The sequence below is a fragment of the Lolium perenne genome, chromosome 4 (assembly GCF_019359855.2).
Source record: "Lolium perenne isolate Kyuss_39 chromosome 4, Kyuss_2.0, whole genome shotgun sequence".
NCBI classification, from domain to species: domain Eukaryota; kingdom Viridiplantae; phylum Streptophyta; class Magnoliopsida; order Poales; family Poaceae; genus Lolium; species Lolium perenne.
The window spans coordinates 120484216-120501708 of NC_067247.2; positions in this window are offsets into that span (position 1 = coordinate 120484216).

Consider the following 17493-nt stretch of genomic DNA (forward strand, 5'->3'; position numbering starts at 1 on the left):
GGAAGATTTTTGTCGTGCATTGGATATTTCCCCTGTAGGTACAGCAAGGAGGATTGATGACAACCCCCGGAACCTGTTGGAGCTCTATCGAGGGATCACCGATGATGATTGTCGCACCATTCAGCGTGGCAAGATAAGGAACATTCAACTCCCCGCCATTAAGTATTTTGCATATTACATTGCTACTAGCATTCTTGGTAGGGAGAACACTAGCAATATTTCTAGTTACCATCTTGCTTTCTTGAATATTGCACTTACTGGTCGGACATCTTATCACCTTGGTTCTCTTATTGCTCGCCGCCTGTCTAATAGGGGGCCTATTTTTGGAGGAACTATTGCACTGCGCGTTTTAACATATTTAAGACTTCCTCTTGATCCTAATGATGTGCCATTGACCCCTAGGAGACTCGATATTGCTGCTATGAAGAGTCATCATTTTGTTACCGCTGATTCTACTTTAGATAATATGGTCTATAGAATGTTGTTTGCTGACGGGGATGAGAAGGAAATCCCTCTTCCCCAACCAGGTTTGTTCAGTATTGACAGGCAATCATGGTCGCGCACTAAGGAGGAGGTGGATGAACATATGAAGATACAAGACTTCCACCAGCAGCATGACTCCGAGGACGCCGAGCCCTCCTACGACTACACCGTCACGTATCCGGGTGCTTCTTCTAGCACATACCCGGAATATGATCCATCTTCGTCGTACTATGGAGATACTACCTCATGGTCTCGATGGGATTGAACTCCACTTAGGCCAAAAGCCTAAGCTTGGGGGGAGGTATACCGGCATCACTCATTCTTTGCATATTATGATTGCTGGATACTTGTATATACTTGTTTTGTTTGTTTGAGTGGTTTTCTAATGAGAGGAAGATGATATTTGGGGAAGTGCTGCCTGAAAACAGATTCTGGACTGTTACCGAAAAAATTCTCAAAAATAGCCAGAACAGTATTTTGCGAAGCCAATTTTTTTGCATGTTCCCCAGGTTGTTATCTAACTTTCATTAGTTGAACACTTTTCTATTTGAGCAGTGGAAGAATTTATTAAAAATCGGGTACTGTACTGCTGTCAAGTTTGACGAATTTCCGCTGCTTTGTGTTTATGTGAGTCTTCTAGTTTGCTATTTCTTGTTTTTGCTTTGTTTCCTTCCCAAAACACAAAAAGACCAAAAATATTTATGTTGTTTCTCTTCACCATTTGTTTGCTTTGGTTTCTTGCATTTGTTTCGCTTTATTTGCTATTGCTAGTTTGCTATAAGAAAACCCAAAAAGATTTTGCTTTGTTTGCTTGTTTCCTTTTGTTCTTGTTTCTAATTCGAAAACACCAAAAATATTTACTGTTCTTCTTTGGTTTGTAAAGTTCATTATGAGTTCAATGGTCTTCGGTGGCTGGAGCATGGTTTTCATTTCATATTATCCAAGCTGCAGAAGTGAAAGGCAATAATGACGATCTACGACAATTGGATTGTGGTGAGAGGCTGGTATGAACTCTATTTGTTTTCATTTTTGTACATATACTCATCCATGTGAGCATGCTTAGTTGGTTCATGTGAGGTATATGTTATTTGAGAAAGTCTAGTAGTTTATGATCTCTCATGTTTAGCTCCAATTTATTAATATGAGTAGCATGTCATGGATGTTTGCTTGCATTGTTTTATTCGTAAGCAAGTATGGTATTGTGGTATCCTCCTCTGAATAATTCATTTATATCGACTTGGCACATGCTCACGCATGCATATGACTGAACCAAAGTCAATTAAGCCTCGATGATTTATATTGCTTCAGAGTTCTTGTATCACTTTTATGCCTCCGTTAATTTATTTTGCCGCAAGCATGATTATGATAGTTACTGCTCTCTTGATTTGTCGCTCCCTAGTCTTTTGCTAGCCTTCACTTGTACTGAGCGGGAACGCTGCTCGTGCTTCCAAACACCTGAAAACCAAGTTGTTCCAAAGTGTCCACCATAAATACCTATGCATGGCATTTCAAACCATTCCAAGTAAATTCTCATGCGCTACCTTTAAAACCTTCAAAATGCTTCTCAATTTGTGTTTATGTTTCATAGCTCATGAGGAAGTATGTGGTGTTTAGCTTTCAACCTTGTCATTTACTTTTGACGGACTCTCATATGGACTAGTGGCACATCCGCTTATCCAATAATTTTGCAAAAAGAGCTGGCAATGGGATTCCCAGTCCCAAATTAATTAACTTAAATAGACACTCCTCCATGGTATGTGATTGTTGGACGGCACCCGAAGGATTCGGTTAGCCATGGCTTGTGTAAGCAAAGGTTGGGGGGAGTGTCATCATCATAATAAAACTAAAATAAAAAGGCACTCCTTCATGGTATGAGATTGTTGGCAGTCACCCGAGGATTCGGTTAGCCATGGTTTGTGTAAGAAAGGTTGGAAGGAGTGCCACATAAATATGCAAATAATTCATGGGAGCCGCTCTTGGAAGTCCGGTTGGCGAGGTAGTTAGTGTGCCCATTACCATTCGTTGACAACAACAAACACCTCTCAAAATAATTTTACTCCTGATTTCAAAAATGAAAAGCTCTTGCGCATGTTAATCCCTGCTTCCCTCTGCGAAGGGTCAATCTTTTACTTTTATGTTGTGTCTCCATTCTTTCTTTGAGCACTATCTTGAGAGCACAACTGTCATTCTTAGTATAATATGCTTGTCTCAAAATATGATTGATTGTGGTATAACTTTGATGCTTTTATCTTTGACAATCACTACTTCTAGTCTTTCTATGAACTCCAGAGGTGCCCGGGCATTTATGTTTTGCCAATCAAATACAGGCAAGCGAGATACCACTTTATCATACTCTCTTATGAACATTGCAATCCTGCTTATATACATGATTCATGATGCTTATTATTAATTGTTGGTACCTCTCCATGATTGACATAGCTGTTAGATGATCTTATTTGCATGTATCTCATTATGAACTGCTTAAGTATTAGCCATAGCATGAGAATATATACATCATATGAGCAAATGTGTTCGTGAAAGTTCTTTTATCGCTCAGTTGTTAACTGAATTGCTTGAGGACAAGCAATAAGCTAAGCTTGGGGAGAGTTGATACGTCCAAAATGTATCTACTTTCCCGAACACTTTTGCTATTGTTTTGCCTCTAATTTGTGTATTTTGGATGCAACTAACACGGACTAACGCTGTTTTCAGCAGAATTGTTCTGGTGTCTCGTTTTTGTGCAGAAATCCAACTTTCGGGAAAATCCTCGGAATTTATGCAGAAGGCCCTATTTTCCCAGAATACTGACGGAGCCAGAAGGACAAGTAAGGTGGAGGCCCGAGGGCCCCACACCATAAGGCGGCGCGGCCTAGGGGGGGCCCGCGCGGCCCTATGGTGTGGCCCCCTCGGCCGGCCTCCGACGCCCTCCTTCGGACTATAAATTGCCTTCGACCTAAAAACGCACGAGACGAAGTCGAAATCGCCAGAAAGCCTCCAGAACGCCGCCACATCGCGAAACTCCGTCGCGGGAGCCAGAAGTCTCCGTTCTGGCACTCCGCCGGGACGGGGAATTGGAGGAGATCATCGCCATCATCACCGCCAACGCCTCTCCATCAACCAGCCATGTTTCCCCCATCCATGTGTGAGTAATTCCCCCGCTGTAGGCCGAAGAGGATGGTAGGGATTGGATGAGATTGGTCATGTAATAGCATAAGATTGTTAGGGCATAGTGCCTAGTGTCCGTAATTGGTACTTTGATGATATTGTTGCAACTTGTTATGCTTAATGCTTGTCACTAGGGCCCGAGTGCCATGATCTCAGATCTGAACATGTTATTGTTTCATCATAATGTTAATTGTTTATTGATCTTACCTGCAAGTTGTATACACATGTCGCTGTCCGGAACCGATGGCCCCGAAGTGACAGAAATCGGGACAACCGGAGGGAATGGTAGTGATGTGAGGATCACATGTGTTCACGGAGTGTTAATGCTTTGCTCTGGTACTCTATTAAAAGGAGTACCTTAATATCCAGTAGTTTCCCTTGAGGCCCGGCTGCCACCGGCTGGTAGGATAAAAGATGTTGTGCAAGTTTCTCATTGCGAGCACGTACGACTATAATTGGAACACATGCCTATTGATTGATTTGTACTTGGACACCGTTTTATTATTATCTACAAATGCCCTGCTATGATTGTTACATGAGTTTCTCTCATCCATGCAACGCCCGTCATCCGTCCCCGTGCCTACAGTATTTTAATCCTGCTGTTTACTAAAATCACTACTGCTTTCTTTGTTACTCTGCTGCTGTTATTTCACTACTGCTACTGCTATAAAACTGTTACTACTGATAAACTCTTGCGAGCAAGTCTGTTTCCAGGTGCAGCTGAATTGACAACTCCGCTGTTAAGGCTTTCAAGTGTTCTTTGTCTCCCCTTGTGTCGAATCAATAAATTGGGTTATACTACCCTCGAAGACTGCTGCGATCCCCTATACTTGTGGGTTATCAGTGGCTGGCACCAGCCTGGGCGGGGCGCCAGTGGTGGTGGCCATCGGGCCAGTGGTGGTGGGATGGCTGGACATGATCGAACCCGGAAAGCTGATACCAAATTGTTATGGCGCTGCTAGAGGGATGGCGCGAGAGTGCCGCCGGGGGCCTTGCCCACGACCGGTCGCAAGAGGGAAGGGATTTCCTTCTTAATTCTTGCTTGATTAGATTGATACGTCTCTTCTCCTTATATAGAGAGGTTTACTTGACCCTTAAGCAAGCGACCCTTATCTCTAATTAACCCTAAGACTAATGGGCTATACCGCCAGCCCAAGCCCATTACGTACTCTAACAATTACATTAAAGTGCAGCCCTATGAGCCCATATAGGTGAAGTAATATGCAGTCGAAGTTCGTATATAATCATCATAGAACAACATAAAAGATAGAAAACTTGACCAAATACTCATTGCACATCATATAGAATCATAGCCAGATCATCCTATGCCCTCAGGAACGTGGGGAACTACTCACAAGTGTCAAACATGATATGGTCCAAAGGCATAATGATTACAACAAAATCTTAATATATAATCTCCCCACCAAATAATGACAAAGTACCAACCACAAACATGCAATATCACTAGAAAAAATATCCGGGGTTCAATTCAACACAAACTATGACAGGGGTGACATCGATCTCGTTGTCGGGGGGAAGACCCTGGGTATGGCAAAGGAATGGGAACAGTTGGCTCGAGGCGGGCTGGCCCGCGGCAAAGGCAGGCTGAGGAGCAGCCGGCTGGAGCCGTGGCCGGCTGTCTTGCGAGCCGGCTAACTCCATGTCTATGTTGGTCTAGCCATGGTCGTCTGCGATGTGGCCGGGCCGGCTTCTACGTGCCATGTCCGGATGGTTTGTCTCTCCCCTGACCGGCTTGAGGTTGGTGAGCCTTACAGGAGAAGGAACCGGAAAGGTGATCCGGGTGCAGAAGTCCACGCTGATCTCATCTTCCGTAAAGCGGGGGCATTGTGGAGCAACAGTGCCCCGCACCGGACAAGCCATCATGGCCTAGACTACGCCGTACGCTGCAGGCTACCGGTGCCGACAGGGACGCCTCCTCCGCGTCGCTTGGCATGTCATGTCGCCGCTGACCTCGGCAGGAAGGACGGACAAGCCTCAACAATGCTGACGCAGGCGCCCAAGAAGGAGCGATAAAGCCGGAGCCGGCGGAGCCGGCCAGTAGGTCATAGGGACTTCTTTGTAAACTACCAACGTCTATATAAGCTGGCCAACCCCTCCTACGCGGGGAACGATCGATCACTTCACATTCTCATACTTAGCACCGCTCGGGGAGAGGGACCTTGGTCTACCTCTAGCCTCCCCTCGCAGACGGATACACCTCTAGGAGCATCATTGTAGTGTGATATCTCTTATACACTCTAGAAATTGAGTAGGGGTGTTACCTCCATACGAGGGCCCCGAACCTGGGTACGTCTCCGTGTCGCTCGTGCCCATACCCGCATCTGGATACCGTCGTAGACCATATCAGGAACCACTCTCTTTAGCCATCCTATGGCATATACCGTGACGATACCATGACATTTGGCGCCCACTGTGGAGCCTTCAGTGTCTTCGGCCGGTGTCTTCTTCCGGACGGGCCTCACCACCACCACCGGCGAGCGAGTCGCTTCAGGCTTGATCTGGAGATTCGGCTCCCTCGACTGCATCAGCGACAACGCTGGCTGCTTCGCCGACAGGCCCTTCCCTACCAGCGGTAGCGTCATCTCCTTCGGCAGCCACAACGTCTACGTTGCAGCCGTTGCGCCACCGCGCTACCCCCAGAAAGTGCTGCACTGTGCAAGCCCCCCAGGAGCCGGCGCCAGCAACACCCTCGCCAGGCCCTGCGTTGCAGGAGGTTATGGCAACCGACGACAAGAATGTCACCCGGAGCACGCGCATCCGCGGCCCGAACCTGGAGCGCAACATCAACGACGACGCTTCCGAATCCGGCCCAAAAGCACCACCGCCACCTTCCCGGCTGGAGGAAGTCCGAGGCAAGCTGAGCACCCTGCTCATAGCCGGCGCAGACCCCACCACCACCGAGGCGGACCTCGAGGCGCACCGCCAACTCCTACTGAAGCAAGCGGAGGAGGTAGCTACTACCAAGCGCCGGCTGGACATCACCCAACGCGAGCTCAACCGCGCCCATGGCTACACTCCAGCGGCAACGACCCCACCCGAGCCGGCATGATCCGTTGCAGAGGAGGTGGCCTAGGAGCGGAGTTCGAGCAGCTATCCGGCTTCTTCGATGGTTGTGAATTCCATCATGTGCCGCGAGCAAACAACGAGGCGGCTGACGCCCTATCCAAGATAGGCTCAACCCGGCAAGCAATTCCACCAACTTGCGGAAGACGTCCATCACACCGTCACCGGACTCAGATTCCATATTCATGCCGACTGACCCGGGGGCTTCTCAGTCGAACCCGGGGGCTTCAAAGCCCAAGTCGGGGGCTTCTCTGCCAAACCCGCTGGCTCCACAGCCGAACCCGGGGTCTTCTCATCCAAACTCGGGGGCTTCTCAGCCAAACCCGCCGACTCCACAGCCGAACCCGCCGACCAAGCAGTCGAATCCGGAAGCTCCCATGCAGGAGACCCTGTTGGTCAGCGTATTCGAGATAAGATTCGTACCATCATGGGCACAAGAATTCCTCTCCTACCTAATAGATGGTATGCTGCCCAATGATAGGGTTCAAGCCAGGCAGATTGAGAGAAGGGCCAAGGCCTATACCATCATCAACCACCAGCTGTATAAACGCAACGTAAGTGGGGTGTTCCAGCGGTGTGTCGAGCCGGCTGAAGGGATTGAACTCCTACGGGAAATCCATCAAGGAGAGTGTGGCCACCATGCATCCTCCAAAGCCATAGTAGGCAAAGCCTTCCGGCACGGCTTCTATTGGCCGACTGCGTTGAAAGACGCAGAAGAACTGGTGAAGAAATGCAATGGTCGTCAGCGCTTCGCCAAGAAAAGGCACGCATCGGCTTCCGCCTTGAAAACCATCCCCATCACTTGGCCATTCGTCGTGTGGGGCCTGGATATGGTGGGTCCATTCAGAACTGCATGAGGCAGCATGACGCACCTCTTGGTGATGATTGACAAATTTACCAAGTGGATTGAGGCCAAGCCGATCAAGAAGCTAGACGGCTCCACAGCCATCACATTCCTCAAGGAAATCATTGTGAGATACGGCTACCCCCATAGCATCATCACCGACAACGGCAGCAACTTCGCCCAAGGCATCTTCTCTCGCTATTGCGAGGAAATGGGGATCCAAATGGACTTAGCATCCATGGCGCCTCCGGAGTCCAATGGACAAGTGGAGAAAGCCAACGGCTTAATCCTAGCCGGCATCCATCCCCGGCTGGTGGAGCCGCTCGAGCGAGCAGCCGACTGCTGGATTGAAGAGCTGCCCCATCTACTGTGGATCATGCGCACCACGCCAAACCGCTCCGTCGGCTACACGCCGCTCTTCCTCGTATACAGGGCCGAAGCTGTCCTGCCGACTGATATCGAGCACGACCACCCAAGGATCAAGTTATACACTGAAGCCGAAGCCAAGGAAGCTCCTGAAGATGGAGTCGACTTGGTCGAAGAAGCCCGGCTGCTGGCCGTGTGCAGATCCACCATATACGAGCAAAGACTCCGATGCTATCACAGCCGGAAGGTCCAGCCCTTAGCATTCCGAGAAGGAGACCTAGTGCTCCGGCTGATCCAACGGATAGCCGGACATCATAAACTTCCATCCCCATGGGAAGGTCCCTTCATCATGAGCAAGGCGGTGGGAAACGATTCTTACTATCTCATAGATGTCCAAGAGGCCAAGAAAAACAAGCCGGACAGGGCTGACTAGGAGACTAAACGTCCCTGGAATGTCAACTTGCTCCGCCCATTTTACACTTGAGGAGAGGAATGTATGTATCCCTTGTATCCCTTTTGTAACCTATGCTAATGAAAAAGCTTGCGCCGAGTGCGTCTGGTACCAATGATTTTTTCGCGTACTTTACTGCTTTCGCCGATTGGCTTGAGCCCTCTCACTTAGCCGGATTAGTACCGTGATTCGGCTTCCGGCAGCCAGCTCCAACCAGCAGCAGACCGCAACCCGGCTGACCGACTGGCAGGAGTAGATGCTTAAAAAGCCGGCACGCGAAAAACGACTAACGGAAAGAGCAAAAGCGACTTGACCCTTGTCTAAATTTTCATGAAAGCACCGGCATGTTCAACTCGGCTCGTTCGACTGAAGTATTATCGGCCTCACCCAGTGGCCCGCTCTTGATCCGGCTACAGACCGCAACCCGGCTGTTTGATCGGCAAGAGCAAAGCCAAAGAGTGGGGCGGATGAGAAAAAGCAAACGGACCGGGGGAAAACATGTCGGAGCACAAATGATTAACAAACACACTAAAGTGTGACTTCATAAAAGAGGGATAATAATATTGTCTTACACCTACACCCAATATTCCGGGGATTTAACGATTGTCTTTGGAAAAAGTAAGCAAACATGCAAATCCTAGCACCGACTGGAGGAGGACCAGCCGGGGGAGCATCGGAGCCGGCTGCCAGATCCGCTTCCGTGCCCGCCATGACTTCATCTTCGGCTTCCTCCTCCTCCTCTTCAGGTGGATTCGGGTCCTCAATGAAGGTGCCCTTGTTGACGAAGTCAGCGATGGCGCAGGCCCGGGCAAGCTGGAAGGTATTGGTCTCCGGGCTGAGCCCTTCACGCCTGCTCGCCGATTCTCCAGCTGGTTGAGGTCCACCTCGTCGTACTAGGAGAGCATGAAGGAGAGGGCCATGTCGGCCCCAGCACGCGTAGCCGAGTCCTTCCAGTCGAGAAAGTGGTCGGGCGCCTTCTCGAGCCACTTGATCAAGTTGGCCAGTTCGCCCGGCAGCGTCTCCGTCGGCAACAGCAGCCGGTACAGGTCCTCCGCCGCCTACTGAAGCTCGTAGCCCAGCATGGTGATCGGCTCGACGCGGGCAGCCATGGAAGCTAGATAATCATCCATGGAGAAGTGCGGCGAGCTCTCCTTGCCGGTGGCCTCCCGGCGCGCATCCTGTGCTCTTCCGGCCGCATCCAACGCCGCCTGCTGTGCCTCAGGAAAGGCCGCTCCAAAGAATGTTAGAAGCTTGTAAATCCGGCTGACATCAGCCGGCAGGTCTGAAAGATCGAGATGTCGCCTAGAGGGGGTGAATAGGCAATTAAAAACTCTTATGGATTTGTCTTGTAAGAATGCGGAATTAAACTAACGTTTAGATTACACGCACAAACCCTAAATATGCTAAGCTCAACTAAGTGTAACAGTAACAACTAGAGCTAAGCAAGATAGGCACAATATATATGTAGCACAAGTTATAGCAAGATATATGTACTTCAAGCACGATGGCTATAACAAGGAAAGAGAGCTTGGGTATAGAAATAACCGAGCACGCGAAGACGAGAATGTATTCCCGTGTTCCCTTCCTTTGCAAGAAGGTAAGTCACGTTTGGAGGAGTGGAGGTCCCACGAAGGATTCCCCAATGCCACGAAGGCTCACCCTATTCTCCGAGCCACACCCACGAAGGATAATGGCCCTTTCCTTATGGTTAGCTTTTCCTCCAATCCGGAGATGGCAAGCTCCACAACCACTTCACAAGCTCCATGAAGGAGAAGCCCGGGCCCCTTCACAATCTTCCACGAAGAGATCACCGGGACACCAACCAAGCCAACTAGGAGGTCTCCCTCCAAGAGTAACAAGCTCACGGTCTCTCACTCGAACTAATCGTGGTGGAGAGCTCAACATTATGCAATGATGCAAAGCAAGAACACCAAAGGTGTTCAAATCCTTCACTCTAATCCCACCCAAGCAACAAATGCTAGAATGAGATTGGAGAGGAAGAACAAAGAAGAAATCAACAAATGACCCCAAGATCTAGATCCAAGGGGTTCCCCTCACTAAGAGGAGAAATGGATTGGTGGGGATTGTAGATCTAGATCTCCTCTCTTAGATCCCTCAAGAATGAGCAAGAATCATCGGGGGAATCAAGAGAGAGGGCAAGTTATTCAAAGTCAACAATGGATGAGAGAGAGTGGGAAGAACTTATTCAGCCCAAGGTGGAAGAAGGGCTATTTATAGCCCAAGAGCAAATATAACCGTTGGGGAAAAGTTGGGCTGAGTCAACTGTCGAGGAGGTCGGTCAACCGAGCCTGGGATCGGGCCATCTGGTTCAGGAACCGGTCAGACCGGACCACCGACCGGGCCATCCGGTCCACATACCGGTCGACTGGGCCAGGGACCAGACCAGCCGGTCCAAACCGGGGCAGGGGCCGGACCGAGACTGGAATTGGGAATTGTCGCACAGTAGTCCTCCCGGATGGCATCAGTGTAGGATCCGGTTGGCGCCGGGGCGCCCAGCCTTGCACCCGGTCGACCGGGCGGCAGACCGGAACCGGCCGGCGCAGGGGCCGGTCCGACCGGGTCCCTGACCGGGTGAGCAGGAAAACATGTTATACAAAAACTATGATAACTTTTGTGTCCGGACCCCGATTGACATGGAACCAATTTTGTTGGAAAGATAACGACGAGTAGAACCCCAACAGTGAAGACTCCTCACATAACATTTTAGATGATTTTAGAGAGGGAGTCTCCCACCGTCAAGAAACGGTTAAGACGTCCAAAATCGAAAACGCAATAGAAGATGCATGCGGATTCCGTTTTTGATGAACTTGGGCTTGTTGTAAAGCTAGCAACAAGCTCAAGAACCTCTCATGGAGAAACACCAAGAAGCAATAGGGATATGCAAAGTATGCAAAGGATTGAGCTCCCTAAAACGATGTGATCAAGTTACCCAACCGAAAGTCCCTCTTGATAGTGCGGCTATCTATCCTATAATCCGGTCTCCCAACAACCACCTTGAGACCGGTAAAACGAAAATAGTCAAGGCCATACCTTTGCCTTGCGCATCCCGCTTGATCTTGATGATAGCTCTTCAAGCTCCACTCAAGCCGGAATGCCACACTTGATCATCGCTGCTTCGTGAAGACTCACAAATGCTCCCCCATACACTATGATGGGAAAGCTCCATTGATGTACATCTTCACATGTCCATTATCATCAAATGGACAGCAAGCTTCAAGCATATGACCCTCTCGATATTCTCATCTTGAACTTGCCCAACTCAACCTTGATGACGATCACCACTTGCCGTCATCTTCTCATGGGCATACCACGTGACTTCACGTGGCACATTCTTCATGCTTCATGTGTTGACCAAACTTGAATCTATTCTTCACTCTTTGTATTGGTAAACCTTGTATCTTCTCATGCTCTATCATACTATCTTGATCGATCATCTTGATGCCAATATACAAGGTGTATCTTTATCTTCATGGCATCCATACTTGAATCCAACACATGGAATACAAGTAGTACCTATGGAATATTCCTTCATATAAACTCAATGAAAACATTAGTCCATAGGGGTTGTCATTAATTACCAAAACCACACAGAGGGGCAATGTACCCTTACAAGGTCCCTGCCAACGGTATCAGCCGGAAGCCGGGGAAAGGACAGAAAAATGCAAAATTTCGAAGTAAAAAAGCAAAGTCTGGTGGCAGCCAGCGAGAGAACGCCGCCTACCACCAGCCTGAAGATGGAGATCATCAAAGTTTAAAAAGAAAAGTCTGGCGGCAGCCGGTGAGAGAACGCCGCCTGCCACCATCCTGAAGATGGAGATTTTGAAGGTAGAAAACCCTGGCGGCAGCCGGCGCACAAACGCCGCCCACCGCCAGTCGGAACCAGGGAAACGTTCGAAGTTTTCCAGCTGTCGGTTAGCAACAGAAATCCTTGCTGGCAGCCGACAGCCGGAAGCCGGCAAGAGGATAGAAGAAAAGTGATGAACAATAAGACTTACCTGCCAGGCCGCGGTCGAGCACGCTGATTTCCGCCACCCAGCGTTTGGTTGTGGCAGTCAGCTCCTCCGACTTGGAGTTCACCTCCTCGTGGAGCCTCCGGCACTGCCCGTCCACCTCGTTCAGCCGCCTGCTGAGGTCATCCACCTTCTCCTTCTCAACTCGTTTGACGGAGTCAAGAGCGGCGAGATGGTCAGCCTCAAGCCGGCGCGGGCGTGTCAGCTCCCCCTCGGTCTCCTGCGCCTTAACGGCCGCAACCTTGACCGCCTTCTCGCTCTCGGCGCACTGCGCGCGGGCGGCACGAAGGTCCTCCTCCAGCTGAGGGACGCGGGCAGCAACAGCTGCAAGCCGGCAAAACAAAGCCGTCAGCCGGCTACATCTAAAAAGAAGACAATCGTAAGGAAAGAAATCTTACCTCGGGCAGCCTCCAGCTCGCGGGCCATGTCGGCACGCTCGCCTTTCGCCTTGTGGTAGCTAGCCACAAGCCGGTTGTATAGGGCGGTGCGCTTGTTCGTGATCGACTGCTAAAGAAGTCGAAGATCAGAACACAAACGAAACCCAAGCCGGCCACATAGCAGCCGGCCTGCGCCTCGGAGGGCTACCAAGACAATATCAAATTGCAAAATAAAAGACGGATAACTTACCCAGTTAACCTTCTCAACCCGCGTCAGGCGGTTTTCAGCTTCGGCGGCGCTGGCCTTGGCAAAGGCCCGAAAGTCGAAGAAGAACATCTCCACGGAGGCGTTCCCCTTGATCCCCGCGCGGCTCGTCACCTCGTGCACGTCAGCATCGCGCCATGCCTTCTCCATGCTGTCGGCTGAGCCCAGGCTGGAGTCGGGGGCGGATACAACGTTGACCAGCGCGGCGGCCGAAGAGACATGTAGGCTCACCAACTGCTCCTATGCCGAGCCCTTGGCCTTGACCAACTCCCTGGCATCCGCAATGGCTGGGCGCGCCGACTCCTCCCTGGAAGGCCCCGAAGCAGGAGGCGGCGCAGCCCGACCCGCCGGGCCAGAGGCAGCAGTAGGCTCTGGCGGAGGCGGCGCCTCCCCTGAGCTCGAGTCGAGGACGACGACGTCGAGCGCAGCCCCGCCGGCTCCAGTTGTTGGCCCCTCGGGCGCAGTCCTGCCAGCTCCGGCTGCCGGTCTCAAAGGCCGGTGGCGCGGTCGTCGATGGTTGGCTGAGCGGCGCGGCGCGCCGGCTCGCCCTGGACACTAGAACCAGGAGGCGGCGCAACAGAATACCCTGCCCCCGCAACAGGCGGCGGGAAGACTGGCGGTGTGCGTGCCCGCGTCGGAGGCTGCGGAGTCGGCTCCCTCCTCTGCCGCTGCACAGGCGGCGGCGATACAACGCTAGAGGCCGGGCCACAGCCGGCACTCTTACTAAACTTGATGGTGGCCTTGGAAATTGGTCAAGCCAAAAGAAGATAAGGAAAAGAAGAAATAAAAGGAATCAAACAAAAGAAGAAGAGAGAAACTCACCCGGCTACTTCCGGGATCGGCTTCGGCCCCTTCCGGTGCTGCTACTTGATCTCCGCCTCCAGCTGGGCGGTGGTCCGCTTCCGCCCCTTGGGTGCATACACAGAAGCAGCGGGTGGCCTCACCGAGAGGGGCACCGTGCGAATCAGCGCCGAGGAGGACGGCATGTCCACCTCTTGCTCGCCCTCATCCGGCTGCGGAGAAGGCGGTGGGTCATCATGCCCCTGGGTAGCCTGCTCGGCCGCCTCCGGGCTCTCGTCATCGCCGGCTTGGTTAGCCAGATCGACGTGATTCGGCATCCACACCTTCGACGCTAGGACCCCGTCTTCAAGCTGCTGCCGCGCGAACTTCTGCAGATAGCATAAACAATTAAAGAAAGCCGGCCAAGCGACAGCAAAGCCGGCAACCGGCCCGACAAAATGGACTTACCACCGGCGGCAGATCGTTCCGGCTGTAGGGCTCCATCCCCTAGTCCTAGTTGTCTGGCAACTTGGCCTGGGAGACGAAGTTGACCCGCTTGGCCACCCCACCTTTGGTGAGCGCCATCTTCGACGTCCGAGTTGGATCGAAGCGACTGCTCATGTGGCAGATCTTGTGGGCGCGTGCCTGCAGAGGCAGCACCCGACGGGAGATGTAGCAGCAGAGGAGGTCGGCGGCCGTCAACCGCTCGTCCGAGACGTAATCTCAAAGAAGCCGCCAGAGCATGTCCACCTCCTCCTCCGGGTCCGACGGCTTGTAGCAGTGGCCCTAGTTGAGCTTGGCGGTAGGCGGCTCGGGGGAGTACTCCGGCAGGTTCACCCAGTCGAACAATGGGTTCTCGCTCTTCACGTAGAAGAACATTGTCTGCCACTTCTTCACCGAGTCAATAGTCGGGATCTTCGGAAGCGGCGTCGAGGGGCGCGAGTAGAGCGAGGCTGCACCGCAGGAGCGCATCTGGCCGTTTGTGGTTTGCACCTTGATGAAGAACAGCCGGCTCCAGAAGTCGACGTCCGGCCACAAGGCAGCGTAGCCCTCGCAGAAGGCCACGTAGCAGCTGAGCGTGACAAAGGCGTTCGCCAGCAGGTGATGCGGCTACAGGCCAAAGTAGTCAAGAAAATGTCGAAAGAAGGAGGAAGCCGGCAAACCAAATCTCCGCTCGAAGTGGGCGGTGAAGACCACCCATTCGCGGGTTCCGGCTGCGGCACCACCTCGTTCTTCGGGGCGCGCGCATGCACTTGCAGCGGGATCCGCCGGAGGCGCACGAGGCTCGCGATGTCATCGTCGGTGACGCTAGAGCCCTCCCATGAGCCGTTGGGGAGCGCCATCTCCACCGAGTTGGAGGAAGAAGAAGATGACGGGGAAGAGCTCGACGGCGGAGAGCGCGGCGGAGAAGCGCGCGCCGCGGATGGATGGCCCTCGTGGCGGCGAAACGGCTGCGCGATGGCGACGGACTGGCGGAGCAGCTTGACAGCATCCGGGTGCAAAACTCACCGAAGATTCGCCGCGAAATCAATCTATGCGAAGAAGTGCGAGGAGCAGAGAGAGAAAGAGCGCGGCGCGAGGAAGAAGAAGATTTGTGCGGGGAGGCCTCCTTGGTGCCGCCCCGCTCCTATTTATAGGGTGCCAGGCAAGTGGCAACGTAGGTGTGTGGCCCGCGGTGTGGGATTAACAGCGCCCACGTTCTCCCCCACGAAACCGGCAGTTAGCAGTAACCGGCGCGACACGTCATACACGACCGCATAAGATCCGGCGGAACATTGATATGACCAGGCGAAACGACGTGACAGGAAGATTCCGTCAGAGCCGGTCAAGTCAGGGCTCAAGCCTTGAGGCGGCGGAGACTCTGGCGTGCCCAAGTCGCAGTCGGACGCCCTCCACGGAGCCGTCCCATGCTCTCCCGACAAGCCGAAGGCATCTCTAACACTTGTGAAAATCAAATTCGCGATACCAAAGCAGCATCCGGCTCCAGAGCAGCCGGATGAAACAAGCCGTAGGAGGGCGCAGCCGGTTGAATGAAAATTCTCAGCCGGCCCCTCAAGAGCTCTTCAGAAAGGATCGATGGGGTCAAGCAACTAAACATCCAGGGAAACCTGCCCAGGTCCTTCTTTACGCGGGACCTCGCCAGCTTCAGGGGTTAATGTCGGGGGAAGACCCCGAGTATTGCAAAGGACTGGGAACAGGTTGCTCTAGGATGGCTGGCATGGGGCAAAGGCCGGATGAGGAGCAGCCGGCTGGAGCCATGGTCGGCTGCCTTGCGAGCTGGCTAACTCAATGTCTATGCTTGTCTAGCCATGGTCGTCTGCGCTGTGGCCGGGCCGGCTTCTACGTGCCATGTCCGGCTAGTTTGTCTATCCCCTGACCAGCTCGAGGCTGGTGAGCCTTCTAGGAGAAGGAACCGGAAAGGTGATCTGGGTGCAGAAGTCCATGATGATCTCATCTCCCGTAAAGCGGGGGGCACTGTGGAGCAACAGTGCCCCGCGCCGGACAGGCCATTGATACGTCTCCGATGTATCGATAATTTCTTATGTTCCATGCCACATTATTGATGTTATCTACATGTTTTATGCACACTTTATGTCATATTCGTGCATTTTCTGGAACTAACCTATTAACAAGATGCCGAAGTGCCAGTTCCTGTTTTCTGCTGTTTTTGGTTTCAGAAATCCTAGTAACGAAATATTCTCGGAATTGGACAAAATCAACGCCCAGGTTCCTATTTTGCCCGGAAGCATCCAGAACACACGAGAACCGCCAGAGGAGGGGCACAGGCCCACCAAACCCTAGGCCGGCGCGGCCAGGGGGGCCCGCGCCCCCCTATGGTGTGGGCACCCCTTCGACCTCCTGACGCCGCCTCTTCCGCCTATTTAAAGCCTCCGTCGTGAAAACCCTGATACGTTCGATGAAACCCACAGAAACCTTCCAGAGCCGCCGCCATCACGAAGCCAAGATCTGGGGGACAGGAGTCTCTGTTCCGGCACGCCGCCGGAACGGGGAAGTGCCCCCGGAAGGCTCCTCCATCGACACCACCGCCATCTCCATCACCGCTGCTGTCTCCCATGAGGAGGGAGTAGTTCTCCATCGAGGCTCGGGGCTGTACCGGTAGCTATGTGGTTCATCTCTCTCCTATGTACTTCAATACAATAATCTCATGAGCTGCCTTACATGATTGAGATTTATATGATGATGCTTGTAATCTAGATGTCATTATGCTAGTCAAGTGAATTTTACTTATGTGATCTCCGGAGACTCCTTGTCCCACGTGTGTAAAGGTGACAGTGTGTGCACCGTGTGGGTCTCTTAGGCTATATTTCACAGAATACTTATTCACTGTTATGAATGGCATAGTGAAGTGCTTATTTATATCTCTTTATGATTGCAATGTGTTTTGTATCACAATATATCTACATGCTACTCTAGTGATGTTATTAAAGTAGTTTTATTCCTCCTACACGGTGTAATGGTGACAGTGTGTGCATCCGTGTTAGTACTTGGTTTATGCTATGATTATGATCTCTTGTAGGTTATGAAGTTAACTATTGCTATGATAGTATTGATGTGTATTATTCCTCCTACATAGCATGAAGGTGACAGTGTGCATGCTATGCTAGTACTTGGTTTAGTCGAATTGA